Consider the following 14114-nt stretch of genomic DNA (forward strand, 5'->3'; position numbering starts at 1 on the left):
TATTTTGTCCTAGAGTTATCTTCCTAATCATATGTGCCTTATGTTTTTATCCAAGTGATTTTGCTTTTCTTGATTATCCATCAAATGAGTGGAGAAGAAGAGGCATATTGATTCCACAAGAGGATCACCTTGTAGCTGGAGAAAATCAATATTGAATACAATATTGGGGTGCAGGTGGCTGTCAGAAAGTGACTGCATGCTGTAAAACACATGCTGAAAATTTTCTCATTAGAGTTTTTCAGAGCTGGGAACTCCAAGACAGGCCTGGTAGGGATAAGAGTGATTTCCCACAGTCACAACTTCAACACCTTATCCCATCAGCCTTCCTTTAAGAATACTGTAAACATATCCTGATTTACATTTTGTCATATCCCTGCTGTTCAGTTTTATTTCTATATCCAGAACTATTTGAGGGTTAATTGACAAGTTGCTAGCCTAAAAGCAGTTAAACTTAGAACTTACACATTTAAAAGAGGGTTGGTAAAGACCAAATGTTTTCTCTGATATGCGGATGCTAATTCACAATAAGGATGGGGGAAGAATAGAGGTCATTTGGACTAGACCAGAGGAATGAAGGGAGGGGAGGGGGCATGAGGGTAGGAATGGTAGTAGAATGAATCAGACATTCTTACCCTATGTGCATATATGATTACATGACCCATGTAACTCTACATCGTGTACAATCAGACAAATGAGAAGTTATATTTCATTTATGTATGATGTGTCAAAATGCATTCTACTGTCATATAGAACTAATTAGAACAAATTTTAAAAAAGGGGATTGGGATAAGATACCAGGAGGCTCTTTATTTGAAAAAGCCCCCACTAATTCCCTCTTGTACATCCTTGGTGATGTGTGATATGGGGTTCAGAAAAATATAATCTCTTCAGTGTAAAGTTCTTTCCAAGTCAGAGTCTAAGGTTCTTCCATATGTAGGAAGAGTCATCTTGAGAGTTCAATGTTCCCAAAGAGCCTGTGTATGATGTTGAACTTCCAAACTGGATCTCATACAATGTTGCCCAATAGTAAACATATTTAGTCCATGTAGTCCCACGGCACCCCTACCCCAAACCTGCCCCAGATCTCGTCATGTCACTCACAGCCTGCCCTGGCTCTTTACACGGGCAAAGATTCTCCATTCTCAGAGGTGGGTGATGGAAAATGACTCAGCTGGAAGTAGGCAGAGGGTGGAGAAGAACTTCTCTCCTTAAGCATTTTATTTGCCTCCACATCCCACCAAAGAAAGCTATGAGATAAATAAGTACTTCCAAATAGGTGTACTTTCACCTGGAATGTTGAAGTCTCGTGGTTCTTCACTCTTGAATGCCAATCACTCTACACAGAGAGGGATTCCCATTAGCATGTAGCTTAGCTTACTCTAATTCCCTAACCTACTTGCCAGCTAACTTGGCAATTTTCTAAATTCTGACTTCCTAATTTGCTTGCTTTATGTGACATGCATTAAGTGCCTACTAAATCAGGCACTGTAGTGAATGTCAGAGATATAACCTGTAAGTTGACCTTGAAGCATTTATTTTCCAATCAGGAAGAAGCTTAATAAACAGCTGAGCCCACAATATTAGCTGCACACATTTGATACTATAGAGTACTTTTGAGGTGCCTGGGGGCCCAGTGGGGTGAGTGTAGCTCTTAGGGAGCACTTTCCTTTACTGCTGGGGAAATAGGAAGGTAGGGAGGCTTTTGAGTTGCATATTGAAGTGTGAGCTGGGATTTGCCAATCACAAAAAATGGGGGCTAGGGTAGTTTTAGGCAGAAGAAGGGGCATTGCTGGAATGCCACGTGAGGCTCCTTTGGGGATTGAGGAGGAGTCTGCAGAGGTGGGTCAAGTGATTGAAGGGCTGGGCTTTAATATATTAATAGGATTAAGCAGCAAAGGACTATACATTGCACCATTTTCTATAGTTTTAAAAACTTTCTTGGTTGTAGAATCCTTTTTTTCACTCACAGTTTCATTTGAGAGCTTGGTACATACATAAGCAAAAACAGGACAGCTCTATCTGAGGGGGTGGGGAAACTGAAGGAGGTCCGCTTAGGATCCCCTTTATCCCACACCTCCCCAAAGCCCTTGACACCCCTTTGTGGACCCACAGAGTAGTTCTGAGCACAGGAGAGGGGAGACGTGTCAACTACTCATTGGGGTTGTTTCTTTATTTGATAGATGATGCCACTGAGCCTCAGACCTAAAGTTGTCTGTTCATTTAATGACAGAGCCAGGGCTTGGAACTGAGGCCTCCTGATAGCCAGTGTGGTAGCTTTCCAATTCATTCATTCATTCTGACATTTATAAAATATTATCTAAGTGCATCTGTGTTAGATTTTTGGGATTTAATGGTGAGCAGGAAGAATGTACTCCCCTTTTTTGTGGGTCTAACAATCTAATGGAGAAAAGTGATCTGAAAATCTACCAGCCAGAGGACTATCCAGAGGGGGAGAGAGATGGGAGGGAATGGAGCAGGGAGTCCAAGGGAACAATCTTGCAGTTTTCATCCAGGCCTCTGGGATGGGCAAAAGTGTGATGGGTCAGAGGTCATAGGTATGAGGCCTGATTGATAGTTTTAAGCATATTTTATCTATTATGCTGCATATGGGGGAGAGGGCAGCAGGTTGGGGTGGGCTGATTTAGTCAATTCTCTTTAGTGCCAGTTATCTGCTCTCTCCCAGGCCCAGGATGGAACCCACTGCAGGTCTACACCAGTGCACTTTCAGAACATTCTCACAAAGTATAGCATTTTGCAGAGACAGTTGTTACCCATTTTCTTAGTTTTCATAAGACATCTCTGTTTCTTTTATAAATTCACATGTATATATCCCTATGGTGGCCAGTCCTGCTTCAATGTAGACTGCAGATGGGGCATGAAGAGAAATTATAGGATCAAAGAGAAAAATAGAGCGTGAATTCTCTGGGAAATGTTTGTTTTCTCTGTGAAACCAAGTTCCAGATGGCAGGTAACAAGGTGTCTCCATCATTGCTGTTTCCCTTGAGAGGCAGGTTGCTGAATTCTGAGAATCACCTATGTAGCCTCAAGTCCCATGGGATCCAACTAACCAGTCCTCATGTCCTCTTTCTGATGCTCAAGAAAATCACAGTTTTCTTTTTCAAGGGAGTGATCTATCAGGCTGTCTCTCTACCTGAACAACCTTGGTTACCCCATCGCCTGTCAGGGAAACCCAGGCAATTTTTACAAATGTGTCTGGAAGAAAAGCAATTTGTCTGGGAATGCCTACGTATCTTTGTGTCAAAGAAGAGACTTATGATTACTCTGCCAAAGCAGGGCCCAGGTGGACAGTAGCAGCCCGTGTTCAGGGGCTGGGCAGCATCGTCAATCAGGGAGGGCATGACACCATTAGTTATTGAAACTGACAGGGCTCCAATTAAAGCTGGGTAGGGAACAGAGAGCTCTCAAGTCCCCAAACCACAGCACCCATAGATCAACATATAAACAAGGAGGAAAGAAGCTGTCCTTGTGGCCAGAGAAATGACTCCAAAAGCTGCTTCAGGAAGTTTAATCACTAGCTGATTAAATGTGTGACTAGCCTATCTGTTTACTCTCTTCTCTAGATCTTCTTCTATGAAACAATTTCAGATTATTAGTGGTGCAGTTTCCATAATATGATCAATTCAAGAATTCTATTTTTTTTGGTCATGCTATTATTAATCATCTTCATTGATGTAATGCTCATGGGACTACATTCACAGGGTGAGCTGTTCCTGGAGCCAATCTTAAGCCCTAGATTGGTCCCCACCTGGGAATGGCAATGGTTTGGGTCTTCAAAGGATACACGTAAAACTCCTAGCATAAGGCAGGCATTCCTTTAGTGGGAGATGTGGCTATTATTTACAGATGAGGAAAAGAAATTAGAGGAGTCTTAGTTAGCAGTAGCTTTTGGAGTATTCACATAGGAGAATGGGCTTTGGATATGGGATAAAACAGGTTGGAACCCTGTATTATTGACTGATGATTTTAGATCCTCAGCAGTGACAGATTTGTTGGAAATCATCTGGAGTATAGACCAGGTCCTACATGAGCTCAATGCATTTCTAAAATAGAGTCTGGAAAAATTTCTTCTTATATTTAAAATCTTTAATCTAGAAACTTCTTGTTCCATTCCGTGACTTCAACTAGAAATTGTGAGGGTGAAGAGAAAGTTCCCATTTTCTTGCTAACCTCTATGAAACCTGCTGCCCCTTGTCCAAGTGACTTTGATAAAACTGAGCTGAAAAGACTGTGCACACAGGAAAAGGAGTGGGAACTGAGGTGACCACCAGCAGTTCTCTCTCACCCAAATATTTTCCAGTTGCTCACTCTCAAGGAGCAGGCAGTGCCCATTTCTACTGCAGATGAAAGTGACACGGACAGAGACAACAGAAGCTCCTGCGTGGGGATGAGGCCACCATCTATTTCCTTGAGAACATGATGGGCAGGTTAAAGGTGAGTGCCTCTGGGACACTTCTGAGCACTCACACGTCCTCCTCAGCTCACTCAAGGAGCACGCACCCCTGAGGTTCCACAGAGAGAGGTGCATTCTAATCAGGTGCCCTGGGAGGGCGGACATAGCACATCTTTTGAGGACATGAATCCCTCTCTATGGGGAACCTTCCCAAAGGCATGAGAGACCCTCATGAGAGGGATGCCACCTTGACTTTTTTCGAGCAGGGCCAGCATGTAGGGAGGAGAAGCACTGGGGCTGAGATTAAGGATTTAGGAAACTTGCTGGAGAGACTCTTTTGGGCATGGGGATTTGGTTACAGCTCTTACTTCCAGTTCTCCCTGCTCCTGTGATGTGAACACCAACCATCACCTCCCTCTTCCTCCCCTGCTCTTTATACTCCTTGACCCTCAGAACTATAGGAGAGACTGGTCTTCCAAAGGGCACAAGTATTAAATTTGTATTTCCAGGCATGAGTGTTGCCACCTGCTGGTCTGCGAGATCAGAGGGTTGGTGTGTGAATGGTGAATGGTGGCTGCAGTATCTTCTGTGCACAGGTGACAATAGATCTGGTTGCTATTCTTCCCAAGAGTCTCACCTACATGGTCCTGATGGATGACTTCCACCTAGACAATCCCTGATGAATGAAATGGCAGTGGTGGGTTTTGGCTGAATTTTGTATGATGGTACAGTAGGGAATGAAGAAGAATGATTCCCTTGGATATGTTGGTGGCTTCTTGGAAGAGGCATTTCCTCCAAGGAAAACATCAAATGTTCTTAGCTGGACTGACAGTATTCTGCCACATGAATATTCTCAGAATTAAAATATTCTCAGAAATGTTTTGAAAGGGTGTTTATCCCATGCTTGTTGGCAGGCACCTTACTTATCTCTGCATACCTGACACCTGTTTCAGTGCATAGAGATGAAGCTACTTAAAGATCACTTCTTCTGAGAAGGAGGGAGGGAGAAAGAGAGAAAGGGAGAGAGAGAACTTTGCCATGGTGTCCTGCTTATTTTCCTTTATGGCACTTATCAGATTAGTAATTATTGTATGAATTCATTCCTGTGTTTTCTGAGGCACAGCCTATTTATAGAAGGCTATCCCTGTGGAGAAGAAAATTTCTCTTGGTTAAAAACCTTCAGGACCCAAAGCATGCTTTTCTGCAAGGTCCACCTGGAGAAAGGTGTGTAGGAGGCAGGCCTCCTGTGTTCTTTAGCTAGGAGTGTACTTCAGGACTTCAGGATGGGAAACAGGGACTGCTTGTTTGCAATAAGAAAGACTCTAGCCTTGTTAGGTTGGCAACTGGCCAATAGTATTGATGGTGATAATGATGAGAGTCAACATTACTGAGAATGTACTATGTACATAAGCCATATTAAATACTTTACAAATACAATCTCCATGAAAACGCTATGGTGCAGAAGCTCATGTTCAGCTACATAGTAATTCACTTACTATCTTATTATGTTCCTCTACAGATGATGAATCCAAGGTCTAGACAGGTTATTAGGTTATCCCAATCTTTACCATCTTATACCACAAGCTTAGAAAATGATATTTGTATGCATATGGCAAAGAAGTAATGTGTGAAAGGGTCAGACTGTTCACAGGCAGAGGTGACTATCCTGGGGCCCCTGCCACATGGCAGCTGCCCTGAGGGCTGAAGGATCAATACCTTGGCACACCTGTAACTTTCAACCTGTCTGGGAAGTTGTGGGTTGAGTATACTTGTCAAGTCACTCAGGATAAATGGCAGAGAAAAAATTGGATGGATCAGCTCAGATGTAAGTACATCTGGCGCCCAGATGCTGAGTAGGATTGGAGGGCCTGTATGTGTGGGGAGTTGAGACAATGGGCCTTTTTAAAAAAACATCTTTTCCTTCCTGAGTTTATCCTAACTCTTGCTATGGACAACCATACTCAATCTCTTCATTTTGCAGGGGAGGTACCAGACATCAGGAGATGTGGATATCTTGCCCAAGGGCCTCGAGCTGCCTAGGGGCAGACCTGGAACAAGATCTCAGGTATCCCTACTTCTGACCTGAGCCTGATTGTATCTTGCAGCCCTTACAATTGTTTCATGGGTGCTTGTCTTGTTTCTTCTCACTTCTTGTTGCTTTGTCTCAGAGTTCTTTCCTATGTTCAGCAGCATGTGCTGCCATGTTGAGCCCAGAGCAGGTGGTCAGTCCCTTCTACAGCCATACTAGGTGCTCTTGATATACACTGTCCACTCTACTAGGTCCTGCAGAAGGTGTAGAAGGAGTCCAGGGTTTCCTGGGATTGCCAGAGGAGGCTCATTTTCACCATCAGTGATTTGAGAACCTTGCAGATTTCTTTTAAAATGTGATCACTGTCTCTGAACTAGTAACTGACATCCTTCCTACAAGGGCTGTCAATCAAGCCCTATATAGAAGAGCTACATGAACTTTATAACACCTTTCTCCTCACTGCTGACAGGTGATAGAAAGATGCTGAGCTTAGGAGTCATTCTCATGACCTAATTTCGAGAAGTTTTGATCCAGGAAAGTGCTCTCCTAATCAATAGAACAGGATGAGATACAGGATCTTTTGAAATCCCAATAAGTGTGAGGGTTTCCTCTATGCATTAGATTCTCTTTGATAGGTTTTTCATTTGGGGCTGTGTGTCTTTATGAAGTAGCTTGGGAGTAAGAGTCTCTGGGTCAGGGGCAGATTGAATTTATACTCAGCCTTTGTTTTTGACCATTTTGTGGTTCTGGATAAGTCACCTAACCTGACTGACCTTGGTTTTTTCATCTGCAAAATGCAAAATGGCATTGATTTTGTAGGGTATTGTAGAAGGATTATGTAATTGGTGTCCAACTAGGGCTCGGGATGTCAAAAGTCCTCAAGATTTTGGCTATCATGATGAGCCATCACACAGAGACACTAATATCCAGCTGGCAGGGAAGCTGAAAGGACTAAATGAGGTAAAGTGGGCCCGATAATCTGGTGCATAGTATTTGCCTAATAATAATAAAAATAATAGTAAAGGCTAACATTAATCAAATGCTTGCTAAGTTATATCTTGGAGTTTTATAAACTTGGGGGTAGCTGCTACCCTTATTAAGATTTCAGCATTTGATTGTGTATTGAATCCTAGTTTGGAGAGCTAGTCACCCCTAGGTTGGAGGACAGACATGTACACATTCATCTTTGCATTTCCTCCTCACCCTCTCAATATTTTTGTTTCCACCATCCCCAAGTGTGGTAAAGAGCAGTCCTCAGAGGTGTTTCAGGGAACAAGCAAGTGCAAGTTTATGGCAAGAATGAGTGATCTTAGGTCACTAAGAAGGGGTTGCAAAGCACCAACCCTCCTGGTTCATCTCTCAAGTCTGGCTTCAATCTGAGAAAGGAAAAATTGGTTCGTTGTTCTGAAAAATAAAACCAGGGAATTCATCAGGCTATATATAGAGACTCTGAATCTTTAGATATCTTTCATGGAAAAGATTTTTATGTCATGGAAAATCCAACCGGAGATGAACAGCAGAATAGGAGACTGTGTTTGTGCCCCTGGGAGAAGGCTGAGAGGCTCTCCAGAGCTCTGTTTCCCTACTACCTCCCCAGGGATTCCATTATGATCCGGGCTCACCTAATGTCCATGACAAGATGCAAATGAAGGTGGCAGGAAGCACAATTTAGAAACCCTAATGCTAAACTCTAACCTAAGAGTGCTAAGAAAAATACAATTCAGTGTGATAGCCCTTCATTGCCTTTTAGATCCAATCAATGAGAATTGATCACAACTTGTCAATCCATATTGAATGAAAAAGATTGACTTGCTTCAAACATCTCAAGAGACAGGCCCACTTCAGCGGAAGTGGAAGAGAACGAGCTATGGAGTCCAACATATTAGCTTTGAGTTCTGACTCTGAATACCTGTGGGACTTTCCTTTAACCTCTCATCCTGCTCCCCCTTGGTACAGCAGAACAGAAGCCACCCGCCTCTCTCCAGAGGGTGGGTTAGAATGGAGGGAGGATTCGCACTCAGGCCCCTTCTGCCGTGCGCTGTCCACACCAGAGCCCAGCATCCCTCAGGTGTTCTCTGGTGGCCCTTTTGCTAGAGTTTTCTGTTTCTCCTTTCACCTTCTGTTACAAATACTGTGTTGTAAAATTTGTTATTCATTAGTTATGCTTTGGGGAGAGGAGAGATTGGGTGGTTTCTGTTTGATGATAATCTAAGGAATAGAAGCAACAGGAGGTGATGTGCTGAGTGGTAACAGAAGCTCTGTGAAGGAAGAGGTTCAGAGCTAGAAAAACCCAGAAAAATGTAAGCTTCACAACACCCTAGACATAGTGAGGGGGACTCTAGATTTTCCAACTGCACATTGACAGGAAATCAGAACCAATTATTTTTTTTTTAATTTTTTATACCTTTATTTTGTTTATTTTTTTTCTTTTCATGTGGTGCTGGGGATCGAACCCAGTGCCTAATGTGTGCTAGGCAAGCACTCTTCCACTGAGCCACAATTCCAGCCCTCCAGAACCAATTTTATTTGAATATCTCAGTATTCAGCCTACTGGAGATCTTAGGGGTTATACATCTATTATAGATGTGGTAATGCCAGCCACCTAAAGGTGTCATTTGGGTTAGGGACAATTCTTTTTCTATTTTTGGTACTACCCAGGATTGGTATATGGTAGGGACCCAATAAATTTTTACTGAACCATATTTCATCAGATTTTTGCCAACTATTTCTTATGGGTAGATGATAAAAATGACTAGCATTGTGTACCAGGCAGGGGATGCTGTGTGTGCATACTGTCATTTAAATCCTTACCCAAACCACTTGAGATATGGGTATGAAGGTTTATTATAGAAAGTGCACGAGTTTAGGAGTCACTTAGACCTATGTTATGCCTGAAGTTCAGCTTTAGAAATATTAAAAGAAAACTGGACATAAACCTAGGAGGAAAAAAATCAAACCTGCCATTCTTCCACCATTCAAGTTCGGAGAAGCCTCTTTGGGCTTTGAATGGCCAGATGTTGCTGGCTTGATGACTTTGCTTTGTTTCATCCCCAGCCAACTAAGTTAGAGAAACTCCATAAAGCATCCTGCCTCCACCCCTCCGTCTCTCCACAAAGCTGTAGGTGGGAACCAGGAAGAAAGAAAATGCTTTCCTTTATCTGGGTTTGTATAATCTGCAATATACAAAGGGGTTTTTAGGGTTGGCATGGGCATGGAGCTTGGCGGTGGCCTACTGAGCTATTAAAGAGTAGATAAGCCCTTTAGGACACAGGGGGAAAGGTTACAGGGCCAGCTGCTTCCTCTGATAAGTTGCCTCCACTTGTGATAGGCCTGTGGGCAATCATGGTGTTGGAGCAGAACTGGTAGGAGGAGCTTGGGAAGTTACTGTGCCTTTGGGTATTGTCAAATGTAAAGAACGTTTTTCTCTGAGTCAGATTTGCCTCCTATTATAAACTGGCTTGCAGAACATAGGGAGTGGAGCCACATGACCAAGAGAATCACTGGTCAAATGATTCTGCTTTAACATGTTTCCTCTTTATGTTGGTCACAGCTGCAGAAGAAGGTGGGCCCTAGTTCTTACAATGCAGTTCTCAACTCTGGCTGTACATTAGATCTCCCCTTGGGAACCTTAACAATTACCAATCATTGGGCTCCACCCCTATCCAATCCAATTAGAATTTCAAGGAGTGAAGTCTGGGCATCAGTATTTTTAAAAAGAAATAAATAGAAATTAAAGGAAAATTAACAGAAAAGCCACAAATTACATGAAAGTATTTGCAAAAATACATATCAAATTAAGAATGTGTATCCAGAATATATATATTAGAACTCTTAAAAGTTAATAATAGAAAAACAAATAACCTAATTTAAAAATGGTAAAAGGTTTAAATAGACACTTCAACAAAGAGAACATTTGGATGGCAAATAAACATATACCAAGATATTCAACATCATTTGTAATTAAGGAAGTGCGAATTAAACCACACTAAGATATCACTGTGTACCTTTTAAAATGGCAAACAAATCAACAACCAAAATAACAACACCTGAAAATTCTGGGGGCTGGTAAGGAATGGAGCAATTAGAACTCTGATAACTGGCATGAATGAAAAATAATGCAGCCTTTGGAAAAACAGTTTGGCTCTAACAAAGTTAAACAGCTACTTACCATACAAACCAGCAGTTCCACTCCTAAATATTCACTCATGAGAAATCACAACTTGTGTTCACACAAAAACCTGTACATGAATATTTACAGTGACTTTATCCACAGTGACCACAGACTGGAAACAATCCAGTTGCCCTTCAGCAGGCAAATGGATAAACCAACTGTGGTGTTCTCACACAATGAGATACAGCTTAGTGACAAGATGGAACCAACTTTGAATGCACATGACAACATAAATGAATCCCAACAGCATGTCTTACTAAGTGAAAGAACCAAGATTCAAAAGGTGATATGCCAAATGATTCCCTTTCTATGGCATTCTTTAAAAGGCAAAACTGTAGGGTCAGAAAAAGGATGAGTGGTCGTCAGGGGCTAGGGTAGGAGGAGGAGATAAATAGAGGTAGCTTGATGGAACATTTGGGGGTGTGTGGAACTCTTCTGTACCTTGATTGTAGTGAAGGTTATATGATGGTATGTGTGCATTCAAATTCATAGAAATGAAAAAAAGGTGAATTTTACTATATGGAATTATAACTCAATAAAACTGACTCCCAAATCCATTATTCCAGAAAAAAGGAAAAGCTCTCAAGTGATTGAAATCAATAGTCATGGTTGAGTGTTTTTCTTGGCATAACAGATTTGTACCCAGGCTCTGTCATTTAAACCTTGGTTTTCACATATGTAATTTTGGAGATAATAAAACCTACATCTATTGTTTGGATGTGGTTTGTCCCCCAAAGTTTTCATGTTTTAGTAGCTTGGTCCCCAGTGTGGTATTGTAAGAGGAGGTGAGACCTTTGTGTGTGTGTGTGTAGGGGGGAGTGCTAATTGGGAGATGCTTGGGTCACTGAGGGTGCTACCCTCAAAATGGATTAAGGTGGTTCTGGTAGGATCCTGGCTAGTACCTTTGAAAGTAAGTTGTCCTAGAAGAGTAAAACTGACCCCTTTCCTGTCTCTAACTTTCTGTCTCACCATGTGATCTTTCCTTTTCTTTTTTTTCAGATTATTTTATTTATTTATTTAAAGAGATAAATGACAGTAGAATGCATTAAAATTCTTATCACACGAATACAGCACAATTTTTCATATCTCTGGTTGTATATAAAGTATGTTGACACCAATTTGTGTCTTCATACATGTACTTTGGATAATGATGTCCATCACATTCCATCATCCTTGCTAATCCCCTGCCTCCTCCCATTCCCTCCCTTCCTTTTCCCTATCTAGAATTCATCTATTCCTCCTATGCTCACCCTCCCTATCCCACTATGAGTCAGCCTCCTTATATCAGAGAAAACATTCGGCATTTGTTTTTTGGGGATTGGCTAACTTCACTTAGCATTATCTTCTCCAATGCCATCCATCAATCAACAAATATATGAAAAAATGTTCATCATCTTTAGCAATTATAGAAATGCAAATCAAAACTACTCTAAGATATCATCTTACTCCAGTCAGAATGGCAGCTATTATGAAGACAAACAACAATAAGTGTTGGCAAGGATGTGGGGAAAAAGGTACACTCATACATAGCTGGTGGGACTGCAAATTGGTGCAGCCAATATGGAAAGCAGTATGGAGATTCCTTGGAAATCTGGGAATGGAACCACCATTTAACCCAGCTGTCCCTCTGCTTGGTCTATATCCCAAAGACTTAAAAACAGCATACTACAGGGACACAGCCACATCAGTGTTTATGGCAGTACAATTCTCAATAGCTAAACTGTGGAGCCAACCTAGATGCCCTTCAGTGGATGAATGGATTAAAAAGATGTGGCATATATACACAATGGAATTTTACTTAGCAATAAAAGAGAACAAAATCATGGCATTTGCAGGTAAATGATCTTTCCTTTTCACACATGATGCCATCTGCTATGATATGTTATAATCAAAGGGGCACTTCTCCAGAGTTGGAGCTATATGTTATTTGTATGTTACCCAGATTCTGGTATTTTTTATAGCAATGGAAATAGACTAATATGCTTACCTAAAAAATACAATTACCTTGAAATATTGTGCTATATGGTGAGCACCTAACATAGGGTTTGGCACAAAATAATAATAATAATAGCTTATTCAGTGCTATGTGCTAGGCAATATATGGGCAATTTTTAGGCATCTAATTTAGTTTTTACATCGATTCTATGAAGTATGTATTTTTATTTTTAAAGTGGAGAAACTGAGGCTCAGAGAAGTTATGAAACTTGCTCAAGCTGACTGAACCAGATTCCAAGCCTGATTACTGAACCATTTCAAAATCTATGTTTTAAATATTCCCTTCTGACCTCATTTTGTAGCCTCCCATCTCACTTTCTCAGTATTTATATTCCCATGATTTCCTGATCTCGTTGAAACCTCCAGTTTCCACCAATCCTACCACTATTCATGAATCATCATTGCTTTCATGTTTTCACTTTTCTCCTCGATCAGCCAACATTATGTTGTTCAGCATGGTTTGCTTTTCCTTTCCAAATGCCCTTAATTCCACTGCTCTTTTCTTCCTAGACTCAAAAAAGCCAAATCTAGTTATTCTATTTAGCAATTATTGCTAGAGATAAATACACCACTGTGGAGATTGGACTTACCTCCAGGTGAGCCAGGTTTTAACAAAGGCCAGAAGGAGGAAAGGGCCTGTATCCACAGGGTGGAGATAAAGGGAAGGTGGACTATTGTGGAATGAGAAGCAGTGGGAACCTGGTCTGGGGAGGCAATCTGGGGATGATGATATGGGAGTGGACAGAAGACAGTGGGGTGAGGGGGACTTTAGTGACTCAAGATCTCAGGAGTGAGAGCCCTGGTTGAAGAAAACTGCTGGCAATATGCTAATGTTGGCATGAGTTATTTTGGTCCTGGCCGTGGCTGGGGCTAGGAGGATGCTGGCCGGCCCCAGCAGGGAGATGAGTCAGTTGCAAAGTGCAGAGGCGTGTTCTTCATGGGGCCATGTGTGACTAAGGGGAGAGAGGCAGGGTTTTTTTTTTTTTTCCCCTCTGGTGAAGACATCAGTTCCTGGGAAGTGCCAGGGTCTATGGTGGAGCTGGGCCCGTGATGTGCTGGTCGATGTTTAACAACTAACCCCCTGAGAAACAGCCACACAATGACAAAAAACACAGAGTCCCACCATTGCTGTTTCAGGTCAACACTGTAAAATCACTGATTGTAAAGTTGGAAAGAGGTTTGCACAGCCAGGGATCTTGGCAGCTGGTGCAAATTGGCTCCAGCACAACACTGTGCCCATCTGTGCAAAAGTTGAGATTCTATAGTGCTTATGAGAGCTGAGGCAGGAGGCAGGTTCCCGGGATGCAACTCGACCAGGTTCTGGTTTCTGTAGCACTGTGAAGGATAATTCATGATTTACTTCCAGGAATCATTGTGGTCTGGGGTCTGAGTCAAAATAGTACGGGGATCCTGGCACAGTGGCACATGCCTGTAATCCCAGCGGTTTAGGAGGTTAAGGCAGTAGGATTGTGAGTTCAAAGCCAGCTTCAGAAACTTAGCAAGGCTCT

The 14114-nt window shown here is 42.0% G+C and overlaps 1 protein-coding gene across 1 annotated transcript in view; it reads right to left on the reverse strand.

The window, feature by feature from the left end:
• Window positions 1-14114, reverse strand: part of Slc7a14 (solute carrier family 7 member 14) — a 114050-nt gene that overhangs the window by 45203 nt on the left and 54733 nt on the right. The gene's annotated exons all lie outside the window — the stretch shown is intronic.

Source organism: Marmota monax, unplaced genomic scaffold (genome assembly GCF_021218885.2).
Source record: "Marmota monax isolate L192 unplaced genomic scaffold, Marmota_monax_Labrador192_F-V1.1 WCK01_AAM20220418_F8-fsc00110, whole genome shotgun sequence".
Classification (NCBI taxonomy): Eukaryota; Metazoa; Chordata; class Mammalia; order Rodentia; family Sciuridae; genus Marmota; species Marmota monax.